Here is a 15,588-nt window from a genome sequence, read left to right on the forward strand (position 1 = left end):
AGGCTTACAATATTGATTTGACACTGATATCAGTTAAGAGTACCTATCTACCTACATCACTGACGGATCTATATGCCGGAGGAACTAAATTGTTTTTATATGTTTTTAAGCATCATGTGATATCCTTATATGTAGTTCCTGTCAGACCATCCATCTTAGTTTACAGTGAAATGCAAATGGAAAGACAGTGTATCACACCGCGATGTCACCACGCGAACAATATTATCCGAGGTTAGTAAAAAATCTGTGGAAAAAAATCATCTGAAGGCACTCTGAAAAATGTCCATCCTACTATCCTACTAATATTATAAACGCGAAAGTTTGTATGGATGTTTGGATGTATGTTTGGTTGTTTGGATGTTTGTTACTCTTTCACGCCTCGACTACTGAACCGAATTAGCTGAAATTTGGTATTAAGATATATTTATCTCGGTTCCCGAGGGATTTGTGAAAAACTAAATTCCACACGGGCGTCCGCTAGTCTGTACTATAAATTTTTTTTTGATCGACTTTGATCAAATCGTAAACTATGTTACTGTTTTGTTTTACACTAATATATAAGGTGATGAAGTTAATCCATCTGTTGGGTAATTTCCTAACTCAGTGTCTTTTGGAGGATAAAGTAAGCTGAGCCTGTTGCCATTAGAAGTGTAAAGATGCCAGCGATAGTAATCACTCAATTTACACCAGTTGGCAGCGAAACCAGTTTGCCGTACACTCAAAATATTACGAGTAAAACGATGAGTTAAGCTTTTTTAATAGTTTTTCAATATAAGTCACAGCATTTACGGCATTTTTTTTTCAAATTCTTTTGTTTTTTTTCCTTTTTTATATAAAAAAGGATATTTGCCATATCTTTCAAATATGACCAATATTCTCATTACCCTCCAACTAGTCAGAAAGAGTACGACACGAATAAGGAGTGGGTACGACAATAGACCAACGGGGCGGGGATCGAACCACCACCACCCCTCGATATTGAGTCCGACCGCTCTTACCGTTGAGCTATTGAGGCTTTATTTTTAATTATTAAATTAATTAGACACATAAAATACGCCTTACTAAGTTACCTACCAATCTCTTTTATTGGTTTTTGACTTTAGTAGTGAGTTTTAGTAGGACAAGTTTTATTCTGGCTGGTGGGAGGCTTCGGCCGTGGCTAGTTACCACCCTACCGACAAAGACGTACCACCAAGCGATTTAGCGTTCCGGTACGATGCCGTGTAGAAACCGAAAGGGGTGTGGATTTTCATCCTCCTCCTAACAAGTTAGCCCGCTTCCATCTTAGACTGCATCATCACTTACCATCAGGTGAGATTGTAGTCAAGGGCTAACTTGTAAAGAATAAAAAAAAAACAATTTAAAATACAGTAAAAAAAAAGTAATTGTTTCGGATAGGTTAAAATAGCATATTTGGGTAAGTATTTTATAAAATTTGAAATGTATTAGTTTTGGCTTTAATCAAATAATATAAAAATTATAGCCAAAGGTTGATGCTTATTGAACCGGGTGGCGCCTTATTGGTATGTTTCCAGACTTATAATTATGTATACTGTGCTTATAGTGAAAGAATGCCTCGTAATGATTAAATTATAAAAACGCAAATACTTTACACAAGTCAGGGTCAAGACACCATAGAGTTAACAGAAAAAATTGCTATGTCTGCGGTGCGCTCGTGGGCTTCCCACAAACAGTCAACTTTTTTGTTTAAACTATCTATAAAGTAAGTAGTAACTAACTATAAAGTATCATGTTAAGACAACCACTGTATAGAAAAAAAAATCGATTGTCTGTAAAGTCGGTTTACTGATGATAGTTGAACGTGACAACGTCATAAGAAAATACTGAGGGAATGGTTGCATTTTTCAAAAGAAAATGTTAGTTTTTCTAAAATACTGTTTAATAATCTTCATAGACCAGAAAATACTTTATTTCTTGTAAAAAAAGTTGGCAACCCTAGAGAGAGGGAACGACGCATGACGTCATCTTTTTTCGAGTGTGCAGCCGGCTCCATCGTTGTTGTTATGTGTGAACCATAAGCTTTCGCTTGACTGTTGGATCAAGGGTTAGCTACAGAAAACAGCAATTCTTGAGAGGCCTATTGTAAGGAGGTCGCTCACTCCGGAGCCTTGACCACTGGTTGCTTGGGCACTCAAATTCTCCGTAACGGTAGGGCTGATTTATTTAGAAAATGTATTAAAAATAATTAAAATCATGTGAAAATTTATTTACTTACTAGGAGATTATCGTGAACAGATATAAAAATACCTGGTATAAAAATACCAATGTATGTTCATAATCTATATATAAAATAACATATGTAGAACCAGCGGACGCCCGCAACTTCGTTAGCGTGAAATTAAGGCTTTCATAAACTAACCGCGGGAACTATGGATTTTTCCGGGATACATTCGTAAAGTAGCCTACGAGTATATTAGAAAAAAATACTCAACAATATTGTCTGTATATAAAACAATGTTTGTATATGCAGGTAACTTTTGAATGTATGACACAAAAAGGTTTTTCCAAGAATCCTTATCCCTAACCAAAATCAAAAATTAATTGCTGGTGATACAGTTAAGTAAATTGTATTGAGGAAAAGGTTATTTTGGCCTCTAACCACAATGAGAGATAACGGAAGATGAATGAAATATCCTCATTTGTAAGGCAAAAAAAAAAAAATTAAAAAAAAATTGGAATTCTAATTCCTAAAAACATTGAGGAGACCTTATTCTGTAGGGATTCTTGGTTCGATTCTTGAATTTTCCTTTCTTCTAATAATTTCCAAATAGTATGGCGGTTGGCCTATAAGTCTACACACGACGTGTATGAAGTCTGCTAATCCGCATTTGGCTAGCGAGGTGGACTAAGGTCTAACGCCTCATTCGCCGAATATGGGTTGTCAATGATGATGAATGATGATGATTTTTTTTTTAAAAGAGCAACTGTTGACTTTCTTGCCGGTTATTCTCAGGAGAGCCTTCCGAACCGGTGGTAGAGTCTTTACAAAAAGTCAATCTTGACGTTTCAATAGTGCTTGTTAACTAAAGCTACTTGAAATAAATTTAGAATTTTTGGCTTCCGATCATGAGATACTGGTTTTCCTGTCCTAGGAAGTGCGAAAGAGATGACAACGAAATTCTTAGTAGCCTGGAGTTGTTGATGGAGAAGTTGTTGTAGGAAAAGTTGATGATGTAGGTACACCTCCATGTTTTGGTGACGCGGAAAGAAAACTAAACAATCGGCCGTCCAAAACACCTCTCCTATACTGAAGGATGCCTATGCTGTAGTGGGCTATAATATAATGAAGTAGAGCTCTAAAACCCCATCTCATTATAGATGGTATTACTGAATACTAGCTTTATTTTAGAAACTTAAATAGGCTTATTTTGATGTAAGTAATTAACTATGAGCCGTGATAGCTAAGTGGATATGTCCTCTGTCTCCGATGCTGGAGGAGGAGTTGTAATTAAATATCACGTGTTTCAAACGGTGAAGGAAAAACATCGTGAGGAAACCTGCATACCAAAGAATTTTCTTAATTCTCTGCGCGTGTGAAGTCTTCCTATCCTCATTTGGCCAGCATGGTGGACTATGGCCTAAGCCCTCTCATTCTGAGAGGAGACTCGAGCTCGGCAGTGAGCCGAATATAGTTGATAATGATGATGATGAAATAAACTATGTTATAAATAAGTTGGAATATGCAAAAAGTAATAGTTAAACTTTGACTGAATACTGTTATTTTTACGAGTTACTGTTATAAAGAAATTAAAGTTTTGCACGAATCACACTATAAACCAGTCAAAGGCCAATCAAGATTATGATTTATCATTTCTTTAGTGCTCAAAATGTATTAATTCGCTATTAAGTATTATAATACGCGTAATATTCCTCATTGTGGCTCAAACTCGATATAATTAATCTCGTTAGCACTGACACGTTTCACTTTATTATATTCTTAAAACGATTCATACTAACATGGTGCATTAATTTAGACGAAAAGATGTCTAATCCCTTGAGTTGAAGTTAGGGTTATCGCTAAAATTTAGTTTTTAAATTTAGTTTTTTAGAGGTCTGTTTTTTGCAGAGTAAATCGGCTGTTTTAATGAATGGTTTTCATCCGTTACTGCGATGTCACTTACATTAACAAATTTCAAATATTTAGTCCTTTCATTTATGTAAACTAAAATAATACGCACAATGTTATCATCCTCAGGACTATTAGTTCCAGTATCGATAGAGTTCTGATTCGCCTCGCTGGTTCAATGCATTTTTGAATGACAATATTATCGTCACGAATTATGTTATAGTTAGGTTGGCCTAACTATAATATACTCGTAGATATATGAAAACTATGCTAGCACTTGTAAGTAAGTGAATAATATGCCTGATATTACAATACTACACTACATCATAATGTTTCCGGATATCATACAGTGCATTTTACAAATTGTATAGATAGTACTAGGTTTTTAGAGTTCCGTTATCCACAAGGACCCCCTAGTTTCGCCATGTCCGTCCGTTAGTCCGTATGTCCGCGGTTTAACGCAAAGACTATTAATACTGGAAAGCTGTAATTCAGCATGAGTATGTACATTAAAAATGTGAACAAAGCCGTAAAATATATATTTTTTTAGGGTAAGTTTTTTTACTCTCTCTCTCTCTTTTAAACGATGTCAAGGGTTTTTTAGCAAACTTTTTCGATTTAGGGATCCGTTTGTAAAATATTAAGCTTTTGAGAGCTAATTTTTGTTACAGTCAAGTGTAGAGTCAAGTGGCTAATTTTTACCAGTTGTGCCAGAGCAATCGCTGAATCTACAGATTGAGTTGACAAAATGTGTATCGTCTGTCAATTTTTCATCACGGGCAGTCTCGCCTGTTGAATTGCCAACCCTAAGCATATAAATATAATACCCTGTAATGAAGGACATAATTCGATTTTATGTTTATCTTACCCCTAAGTGGATTTATATCTGGACAATAAAACAAGGTATCATACCAAGGACGAGTGCATTTATAAAATTTGCATATGAGACACTTCCAAATTCATCTGCGGGTTGGTTGAAGCAGCAATCCCCGTGGGAACGGATTGATGCCATTAAATTAATAACTTAATGGTTTTCTTTATTATTAAAATGATTTGACAGCTCCATTAGGATTATATTGGAGATATAAAACAAAATTTTCTGTAATCAAGACCATTGTGAATCATGAATGTATAGTTAAGAATTAAGGTCTTTAACAGTTTTAACTATTTAGTACATATATTATTGGACTTATTAAAAGTAAACTTATTTTAGTTGAAACTTAAAAAAAATATCTCGACGGAAAGACTTGATTTCTTTTATATTTTTAAGCTGTGATATAGTTAATAATTAAATAACACTTCTAAAAATTTTCGCTGATCCATCATCATTATCACTACTATGACATCAGCCGATGGATGCCCACCACTGGACATCAGTCATTTGTAAGTATTTCCAAACACAACAGTTCTGAGCCGTCTGCAGCGGGTCTAGTCTTCCTCGATAAAAGGGCTATCTAACACTGAGAATATTTCAAATCGGACTAGTAGTTCCTGAGATTAGCGCGTTCTAGCATACAAACAAACTCTTCAGCTTCATAACATTAGTATCAGCTTCTGCTTTTTTTTTATTCTTTACAAGTTAGCCCTTGACTACAATCTCACCTGATGGTAAGTGATGATGCAGTCTAAGATAGAAGCGGGCTAACTTGTTAGAAGGAGGATGAAAATCCTCAATCCTCTCGGTTTCTACACGACATCGTACCGGAACGCTAAATCGCTTGGCGGTTTATAATATTTTATATTCAAAATACATAAATGAAACGCATCAACACATTAAGCTAACCCATGCGTCAGCTCGTCTCGTCCCTTTCGCTGGGAATCTTCATGAAACATTATTGAGTTAGTGGTTTTATCTCGGAATGTTTCTGCGGTTTCTATACAACTGTAGGTATAATAAAGCGTGTGACAGAATGTGCGTGGGGTCCTTAGGAGGTATGTTGAATTATATCTAAGTGTGCGTAATTTATTATTTTGATGTCTTAAATTATCAAAAAGTTGAAATAAATTTGGCTAATGTATTGTCCTGATATATGAAGAGTCTGATCAAATGGTTGGTATATTGGCATCAGTCTTTGTTATACCGTCTCGATGAAAGCAAAGTGTTATTTTTAAGTGTTAAGAGTATGCTGCACTAGCAGCTGCGACGTTGCCGTTTGTATTCGTCGGTTTTAATTTAAGACCAGCTGACTATTAATAGCAAACAAACATATAGATAAAATCTTGAATTGACCCGAACTGGGAATCGAACCTAGGACGTCTCTATAAAAACTTCAGCATTATTTTCATTACGAATTTATTTATTGCCATGTACTCGTACATATTAAATTCAAATTATCATTTTAGTAAGATTAGGTTAAGTAAGATTAAGGGATACGTACTCCGCGCGTCTTGATATTTACACTACCCATTAACAAAAGTTGAGAATAATTGTATCCAATACTAGCCGACGCCCCTTGGTTTCACCCGCGTAGTTCCCGTTCCCGTGTAAATACGCGGATATAAATAGCTTATGACACAAATAAAGCGGCTTTCTAGTTTTTACAACACATACCTGTTTATAATATTAGTATAGATTAGGTTTGAAGCATCTATTCTATTTCGATAAACATAAACTACTAACTAATGGTTTTTCCATGTCTAACTGGATGGTTTATTAATTAGTAAACACAATTATTAACAGGTTAATAATCTCTAGTATATTGCCATTATAACGGGAATACATTATTCTATTCCGTTATTTCTTTTATGCGTATCGAAGTAGAATAATGTACTTTTTCATAAATAATTTTATATTAATAATATTTCATTAATAATAATTTGAAGAGGCGTGATAGCCCAGTGGATATGACTTCAATTAGGAGGGCGTAGATTGGAATTCGGCCAGGGCATGCACCTCTAACTTTTCAGTTGAGTGCGTTATAAGATATTGAATATCAGGTGTCTCAAACAGTGAAGGAAGACATCGTGAGGAAACCTGCATACCTGAAAATTTTCTTAATTATATAGGTGTGTAAAGTCTACCAATCCGCATTGGGCCAGCATGGACTATTAGCCCAACCGTCTCATTGAGAGGAGACTCGTGATCAACAGTGAGCCGAACATGGGTTGTCAATGATGAATGAAAAATAAATTATCAAATTATTTCATCACTATTATCTAATGCATCATTGTCTTATTCAAAGTCAAAATCAGAAAAAAAAAATCAGTCAAAAAGTAGTGGTATGCGCAGTGGATTTACAAGGCGGAGGTCCTGGGTTCGATACTCAGCTGGGCAGATTGATATTCTTAATTGGTCCAGGTCTGGCTGGTGGGAGGGTTCAGCCGTGGCTAGTTACCACCCTACCGGCAAAGACGTACCGCCAAGCGATTTAGCATTCCGGTACGATGTCGTGTAGAAACCGAAAGGGGTGTGGATTTTCATTCTCCTCCTAACAAGTTAGCCCGCTTCCATCTTAGATAGCATCATCACTTACCGTCAGATGAGATTGTAGTCAAGGGCTAACTTGTAAATAATAAAAAAGAATAAAAAAAAAAAATTTCTTTCTGAGAATCTTGTTTGATTCTTATAATGCTTTTAGTTATTGAAGTTAAATACAACTTGAACTACTGTCAAAAGTTGGTCCGAACTTTGATTCTCAAGGCTTTGGATGTATGCCATATGTGGTGTCTCCAAAAAACTTTATTCCAATAAGCATTTACATTAGTGACTTATTTTATTGTTGAAGTTGTTTCGTACAATTATTTATTGTACTTCAAATATGACCTCGTTTCTTTCGAAACACATGGACCCATAACATTGGCCGCGGTCAGATTTTATGGGTAATAAGGTATTTATCCAAATTATGGTCAAATAAACGTTACTTTTAATTGTTTTTGGCGTATATTGAGTACTTTTACGATTTCATTACCGTTGGACCACATTGCACGTTGTCATTCACTATAACGGTCACCTTTTGACTTTTAGTACTCCGACGTGTTTACTTTCGTCCCAAAATTACTTGTGCCTTGTTTGACGAGCGGTAAGGGCTACCGTTGGGTAAATACTAAGGATTAGGGTTATTCTGTCACCTCGTTCAATAATTTGTCTCTCATGTTCACTTTTACCTGTTCCCATTTTGTTTTTTGCTTTGAGTCAGTTTACATCGTCACTTTTCTGTTTCCTGACAAGAAATACAGTTGGTTTTTACTAATTTGTAAATATATATGCTATAAATAACGTTTACAAGATCTTTGGTCTCATGGATAATAATTTTCCACAGAAATGTTCTGTGACATTTTTTTCCATGTAGTCTAGAAATTTAAAATTAATATCTTTTTTATTTAAATACGTACTAATGTAATGTTTTCAAAATTCAAATATCTTGTTTATGGAGATGGATCGATTAATTAGAACATATTCTGTCGAAAGATGAATGTTAAATAGGCTTTTAGTGGGTATAGTTTTTTTGTTTAAATAATATAGTTATTTATTTCGAGATCAAAGCGATAAGATTGTGATTCAGTACAGAGTTTGATTTGTCACTTCTAGTGTAAAAAAATGTGTGAAGATTTTATCACTGTTTATATGGCCAGTTTTGTATGTAACCGTCTGTAAAATGAATGATATAATTATCAAGATATTATCGTATAAAGGGAGGTACCACCCCACATGTTAATGGTATTAAAAAAGTTATTTTGAGTCACGTTCTGGGAATACTTGTAAAAAGTAGAAATTAATTTATTAAAGTTATTATGTTGACTGACTGTTGGTTTAATCATAATAGTTTAGTCAGGTCAAGGGTAATAATGGTTATTTTTATCTACTAGTATGTTTTATTAATGATTACAAAATATATAGGGTGTCTGCATATTAGTTTTATTACTATTTAACAAAAATCTGATTGTAAAAAACCTAATTGCAGCAGTTTTATTATAGAAAAAACTGCAAAATACAAAAATTTGTAAAATCAGAAAAAAATAAAACTAATCAAATTAGTTTAAGATGATGATAGAGAAGATTGGGTGATGAATCTTCCACTTCCGTTTGTTCCACTAATTATTATGGGACATCCTGTATAAAATAGTAATTATACATTTGTACGAACATTAAAAGGCATAAATACGCTTAGCAATAAACACATTTATGGTTATTAAAAAAATCGAAATCTCTACAACTATAAAAGTAATAATAATAATTTAATCAAGATTTTAGAGAGATTTTACTGTTTTGCAAAATTGATCTAGGGAGACTTTTATGTAAGGGTGTGGTATTTAATAAAAAGCGTCCAGAGGAAAAATCCCAATTTTTCTGATTTATTACGTTTAATTGCGCCTCTGACCCATTTTTATGGTACCACAAGAATTCGCGTTTCGCGGAACAATGCCCATATTTTTGAATGACGGCCTCGAGATACATCGCGTTTTGTACTATAACATTTTTATAACTGGTTTCACATATCAAGTGGGAGTCAATGACCCCGCCGGTGAATCAGTGGGCATGTTTACTCTATCATCAACGTTATTGGGTTCACAATTTATAAAATGCGTTTGATTGATATCGCCTTAGATAAGAGTTTATTTTTATCAATCGGAACGGTTAATTGGCATGCGAATCCTCATTTTATAATTTTTAATGTGTTTTCGTTGTAATTAGGTTTGACAGCGCCTTGGCAATTTTATCGTCAATTTGATTAATTAGCATCTTTGAAATTGTTACATCTCTCTTTTGTTGTCTTTTTATTATTTTATTTCGGTGCAAGTTCTATCTCTCGAGAGTTTCGTTCTATTCATAAAAGAATATACCTATTAAGGTTTTATGTAGCTACTTTTTAAATTCTTTACGGTATTCAACTATAAAAATAATTAATACAGTTGAAACTGTCAGTTTTTATTTGAAATGATTTAATTAATAAGCTTTAAGGCATTTTTATTGCGATATTTCAGATTATGAATAAATATTTCAAATTATGACGCTTAGAGCTTTACAACAGCCTGAATCTCGGTCTTGGGATGTCTTGGATTCGAACCCCGTCCGCTGGAACATGTTCGTACCCACACGCATTTTCGTACACAGTTTCTTCAAGTTATTGGAAGAGGACGGGAATATTGGTCATATTTAAAAAGGTATGGCAAATATTTCTAAAAAATAAAAGAATACCTAGCCGCGATAGCCTCTGTCTCCGATTTTGGAGGGTGTGGGTTTGAATCCGGTTAGCGGGGGTATGCTCCTCCGTCTATTCAGTTGTGTGCATTTTAAGAAATTAAATATCACGTGTTTCAAACGGTGAAGTAAAAACGTCGTGCGGAAACCTGCATACCAGAGAATTTTCCTTATTCTCTGCTTGTGTGAAGTCTGCTAATCCGTGTTGGGCCAGCGTGGTGGGCTATTGGCCTTACCCCTTTCATTCTGAGAGGAGACTTGAGCTCAGCAGTGAGCCGAATATGGGTTGATAATGATGATGATGATGACTTTAGTGCGATGAATATTGGTAACATATTTACAAGCTTTTAGCTTATTTGCTAGATAGCACAGAACGAACAAGTAAGCATAGAATGAAAAGTATTTTCATTACAACGGCGACGGATTTGAAGTTTAAATCCAATATGGTTCTCCAGGGCATAGGGTAATCTAATGACGAACATGTAACGATCATTATCATCTTATATTGCCAGTCTGCCAGGCTTAACTTGCTCACCGAAATATGTAACTGATGGTGGACATTGTTAGAACTAAAACTATTTCTTAGTACTATCACCCCAAGATTGAAACCTGGAACTCATAATCTGCAGCTAAGCTAATGAAGGCATTAGGCAGTAATAAAATTCTAAACGGAAAAACCTTAGCAAAGGATTTGCAGATACGAGAGTAGATTTTTTTCCAAACGCTTGTAAGTCCTTAGACCGCAAAATAAAAGGAACACGACCTCAACCCGGGGACGTACAAAAAGAAAGAATACTGTTACAAAAATGCCAAATATTTATTACCTTGACTTTCCAAATACGTGAACCAAGGTCGACCCGAGGTGAATGAACTCGACACAAATTTTTGCCACATTAATTATAATAATATTATTGGTTTTTCTTGCCATGAATCATAGCCTGTCTAGTTAAAATTGTGCCAAATGCTTTGCTATCTCTGAATTTTACATTTTTGTGGCCATGGATCTTACGTGAAGTGTCGTTGGAACGTGCATCTATGAATCTTTTTTACATTTTTCTGAATCTATTGGTACCTACATTTATATTTTAATCTTGTCATATTAAATTTACATAACTCGCCTATTACTTATCTGCTTAACTCTCTATATAAAATATACTGATTCAATACATGAAACATCAAGTTAATTTAATTATTATGTCCAAAGTACAGATAAAATCTAGTCCAGAACTACTAAACGATAAAATTTGGCACAGACCAATATGCATATTTTCTCCGTCGGTGTTCTACAAAATATATTTCGGCGAGTGCGCACAAGAATTGCTTGATCTTGCGCCATCTTTAAATACAGGACTGCTAGGCATCGCAGAGATCTGCACCGCTACGTCATCCATATTCCTCGGACGCGTACTAAGCGGTTTAGTTCCTCTTTTTTATAGGCACTGCAAAGATGTGGAATACTCTTCTAGTTTCCGTTTTCCCCACCACCTACAATATGGGTATCTTCAAGTCAAGAGTGAATAGGCGTGTTCTAGGCAAGCGCGTTCCACCATAGGCTGCATCATCGCTTCCCATCGGTGTGATTGCAGCTAAGGGGTTGCTTATACAAAATACAAGAAAAACAGACATAAATTAGATTGTAAGCTACTTTTTATCCCAATATTTTAACGGGAGGGCAAGTGCATGAGTTTGATTTTTTACCGATTTCAAAAAATTAAGTATGTTCTAAGTTCGTGTGTATGTTTGTTATTATATCGTTTTCAAGTTTAGGAATGTACCAAATACTTGTAATCACATAAAATTACGATTCCAGGATCTTGTTCGATAGGGATTTAAATATATTGTAATTTATCTTTCATTCATTTTAATATAAATATGTGAAGTTGGTGAGTTTGTGAGTTTGTAAGGAGCAATCTCTGGATCTTCTGAATCGATTTCGAAAATTTTTTTACATCCTAGGCTTTAGTATTATAGGCTATACTTTATCTCCGTATTTCCAAGGGAATATGAAGCACGCAGGTCAAGCCGCATGGCGTCTGCTAGTGATATTACAAAGAGCTCCCAACCAGAAAATTTATAATCCTCAGACAACATAAACACATGTGGGGATAATATGCTAGTAGATATATACTATATATCAATATGATATATACTATGATGTTTAGCACAGAATGGATCTCTTGTTACTTTTTATATTTTTTTCGGATGAGTATTGAAGCTTTTTATAATGAATGCAGACAGTTTGACAGATATACCACCGTCTTCAAATCTCTGATAAATACCTAAAAATAAACAATGACACCATAATTGCTGTACGTGTCAGCCATTTCTTGTAAATTATGTATGCATCTATACTAATATTATAAATGCGATAGTAAGTCTGTCTGTCTGTTACCTTTTTACAGCTAAATGGCTGAACTAATCTAGATGAATTTTGATATGATGGTAAATGAGTTCCTGGAGCAGGCCACTATTTGTCCCTAAAATAAAAATAGAATTTTTAAAGTTAGAGTTGTAAAAAATTGTGCATAAATCATTAAAAAAATACGAAATGTAATGTGATTCAAGTATTTTTGAAGTTCAACCCCTAACTGTTTAAAAACAGCAATTTTTCAAGTTGTGTTAAAATGGTCTATAACCGATTGATTAATAAATATAAGACAAGAATTACAAAAACTGTTATGATCATGGTAATGGGCACATTGACTACCGTTACAATGTAAATTGTAATGATAAATGAATCGGGATGAAAGTACACTAATTATTCGCAGATGAAGTCGCGGACGACCTCTAGTTCACTATAAAAAGCGTCAATATGCATCCAAAAAATATATAAAAGTACAACGAGATCTATTCTGATACGTCATCATAGTATATCTGCCTGCTGAGGATGTTTTATAGCGTCTATATATATATATATATATATATATATATATATATATATATATATATATATATATATATATAGCATTTTATGAGATCAGAGTGAAACAAGATCTTAACAAAAGTTAAACATACCTACTACGATTAACACATTAGTCTTTCCTACCTGAAATTTATGAGTAAGGAGTTAAATGATGGTCTATTTCCAACGAATACAATTGAAAATGCAACACTGCTCGAAATAAAGCGTCGTGTTTTAAAACGCTGTCGTGTGAACATATTTGGGAATGCATTTCTTGTATTTGAACGCTTTTTTAACGTCCGTTAAAAAAGCTCTTGTGCGAATGATGGCTAAGTGAACAACCAAAATTTATAACAAACTGCTACAGCCTTGATGGTTTTGCGTTATCAGATGCTAAAACGTACCTAACCAACCATAAAAACAGCCTCCGTCGTCACTTTTGGACCTTTGAAAAAGACCGATTAAAATATCATACCAAAACTTACGTGCCCCGAGATACAAAGTGTGTATTAACTTTTTAGATTTAAGAGTATTGTTTACGTTGTTACTTGAGCTTGGCTGAAGTTTATTTGACAAGAAATCTGATACACATGGCTAGTAAATTAATAATATGGACTGGCTTGCATTAGTAAGAAATGAATACCAATATTATGAGTATGTTACCAGGGCCCATCCAGTAATGATGCCGCTCCCGGCAAAGATAAATTTTGCCGTCTTTTACATACCAAAAGTACTTTTTGGAGTTTACTCCTAAGAATCGATTTTCTTATATAGCCTCCGGTATGTAAAAAATATGGGCAGTAATATTCGATGAACGAATGACAGCGTTACGTTTTTTGTGCGCAACCTATTCTGCGCACCTTTCACCGTGCGCTGTCGCCAACAGGTTGGCGGGCGCGTAAGCCGCGGCAGCTGCTTCTCGGTTGCGCACCTTTCACTTTTCAGACGTAAGTATTGAGACGTACATAGTGAATGGTGCGGGGCAACATACACTTATTTAGACATTTGGGTGAAAGAGTAAACTCCATTGTTCATTTTGTCGCTCTGGGCAAATCAGTACAGATTTTCACATAACTTTATTCTGATTTATTATAACGTTCCTTAGTTGAAGGAGTCATCAACCATTATAAATTCTATAAGCACAGACAAAAGCTTAAGGCGAAATTATCTGAGATTAGGCGTCAGTCAACTCTGTGGTCACGATCGGATTATTGACAAGTTCAGTTATTAATCGTGCTAGCCTAAATATTATGTATGGACCATTGATATCAGATCACCTCTACTATCTCTATGGTATGGAGAATAATACCCTTTGTGAGAATCTGAAATTGAGATTTTCGGTTTTGGATTTCGTTGATCGATTTAAATTGTTTGTTTCCGATTAAAAATATGAAATCCGTATATTGTATGTGGGTTTTTTAATTCTAATGAAGGGATATAAGTTTTGTATCGAGTCAGACATTTTAGAGTAGTAAGTTTTAGTGAAAGAGCTCGTCACGCCGTTTTAATTTTAGCCAAACGTTCATTTGTTTTCGCCCTTATGTTTACCGGTGAAATTACAAGAACTTAAAATCTGCTTACCGAGTGTATCCTTGCTGCGATATTCTGTTATAGGCAATGGATTTCCACTTAAGATCTTAGGGGATATTTGCGTTGCGTAATAATTATTTTCAGTGTAAGAAATAAACATTTCTCTTACCCCATGTGCTCCTGGTATGACATACTTACGTTCTATTTTAATGATTGAGATTTTTCTCTTTTAATACTAACCCTCATTACATTAGATACATTTTCATACAAGTCGCGTCGCTAACAATGCCCATACAAATCGACGTAGGCGTTGTCCGAGGTTTGTGACACCTGTCCTTTTGCGTTTTTGTAACACAAGCGTAGGAGTCGCATCCAATTACTCAAGTTTGACTTCGACTTATAACGACAGTTATAAAAAATTAACGATTACGAATAACCGAACCAATAAAATTGTTTGAAACCGAGCCAATAAGTAGGTAATATTTCTAAACTAGGTACTTCATCATCATCATCATTATCAGCATATTTTAATGGCATACTACAGGTCCCGCCCTCCTTTATAGAAGTGGGGATATGGAGCTTAGATCCACCACATTGCACCGGCTGCCTACATGTCCAGGCCTCCCACTTTATAGGAGAGGGGATATATGGACTATGGACGCTTCCCCGATATGGGTTGGCGTATCTATCTATCTATCTATCACTATCATAATATGAGTGATTGAGAACGATTTCGTAGTGAGTTAATTAGTAGCCCTACTATACCGTTGCTGGATTGTCCATAAAGTATACTAACATAACTTCAGTGAATCGTCAGTACCTACAGTTTTATGTAGTGTAGTTTTACGTATTATATATATTCTAAAACATCGTTTGGTAGTTGATAAAACTTACAGTAAGGATACAGTATCACAGTAATGTATGTAAGTG

The sequence above is a fragment of the Bicyclus anynana genome, chromosome 17 (assembly GCF_947172395.1).
Source record: "Bicyclus anynana chromosome 17, ilBicAnyn1.1, whole genome shotgun sequence".
Taxonomy (NCBI): Eukaryota; Metazoa; Arthropoda; class Insecta; order Lepidoptera; family Nymphalidae; genus Bicyclus; species Bicyclus anynana.